The following is a 1806-nucleotide window of genomic DNA, read 5'->3' on the forward strand; positions in this document are numbered from 1 at the left end:
ATCGCTTTAAAAAAATGATGGTTGCTGTTATCATGATTGATTTTTTAAATGAAAATGTGTTCATATTATTAAGATCCCATATTGCTAGTGTATTGACTTCCAGCCCTCTGATGTTCGAAACTGCCTTATCATACAGCCACATACAACTAGACCACCAACACAAACATCATCACACTGGTGTCTATCTAATGACACGTTACCAACAAATCTGAGGTTCACTGGGGATGCTGAGGAGTCCGGTGAAGTCAGAGATGATACAGCTCACCAAATCTACAACTGTGTTCACAGCAAGGAATCACCAAAGCAGGAACTTTGCAGCAGAATCACTCAAGCAGTGACTTGAGCCGATGCCCCACCTATCTCCGTGTCCCGCAGTCAGTGGGAGGCATCCCCACATGGCTCCTCCCCAGATGGCCTCATTACTTGCTCTCTCATTTCCTTCATGGTTCTGCTCAAAGGTCACTTCACAGAGAAAACTTCCTTGACTAATATAAAATGTCCCCATCATTCTCTTTCCTTTTCCTCTCAGTCTGTTCATGTTTCTTTATAACCGTAATTACCCTTCTCACTACCTGGCGTTAGAGTTGGGGGAGAGGGGAGGGCATGTGTGAGTGCCCTTGCACAGGAGCTTATTATCTTTCTCTCCGAGTGGAAAAAAAAAATCTCCATAATGGCAAGGTTTTGTCTTTTTTGTCTTCCACCAGAACAATATCTCATAGGATAGGTGTTCAATAAATATTCATTAAATAAATGAATGGATGAATCAAATTGTCAGTTCATAGTTTGGAGACAAAGGTCTTTGGGGAAAAAAATTCCCATATTTTCTCCAGGGAGATTTATAAGGAAAGAAGACAGCTTTGGTACAATTCATGTGAAACAAAACAGAGCAAGCAAACAAACAAAAAACCCAACATAGCCTTCACCACATAGCTCTTAAGACACTTTTGTAGAAGCATATATTTTTATTATTTCTTTTCTGTTTGTTGTCATGATGAGGTTTTTCTTTTTATAGAATAAGTTTCCAAAAATAGGACCCCACTCTCATACATTGCACCTCTAGGACCTAGGAGTCTAACCTGTAGCTCTTATCCAGAGCCAATTCATTTCTAAGGCATCACTGGCACCCTGTCATCCCCAGGGTAAGAGCCAAGCTCCTTAGCAGGCAAGCCAGGTTGCGCTGGGGATGCTCACTCCCTCCTCTCACCTGAGACGCCTGTGGTGTCTGGTCTCAGTGCTGACATACTTGGCAGTTTCACCCACTGTTGGCTCATGTTGCCTGTCAGTCTGCAATACCTCTGCTCCTCTGTCCTGGTCCACACCCACCCATCTTTAAGTCTCAGAGGGAGCTATTCCTGACCTTTTAGTCCTACCATGATATCAATGAAAATCAAATTAATTCAACATTATGGTCAATAGTATGTTTGTAACTCTTTGCTAAAACAGGTTTGAGCAACTAAAATTAATCCAGCCCCTGCTATTTCTCTACATATATATAGTATACTATATAGTATATCTACACATAGTATATATAGTAAATGTAGATATAGCATATCTACATATTATATATATGTATACACTATACTATATATTAATCTACATAATATATGTATACACATATATATTGTATACATATACTATGTATAGTATACATATATATACTATATGTACCTCTGAATACATATCTTTAAAATGTTTTCTTTTAATTTACAAAAAATTTCATCCTATTCTATACAGACTATAGCTTCTGAGATCCTAATTATGTTAATATAATACACACCACACCAATACCTGTGGAATCATACTATC

The sequence above is a fragment of the Mustela erminea genome, chromosome 5 (genome assembly GCF_009829155.1).
Source record: "Mustela erminea isolate mMusErm1 chromosome 5, mMusErm1.Pri, whole genome shotgun sequence".
Taxonomy (NCBI): Eukaryota; Metazoa; Chordata; class Mammalia; order Carnivora; family Mustelidae; genus Mustela; species Mustela erminea.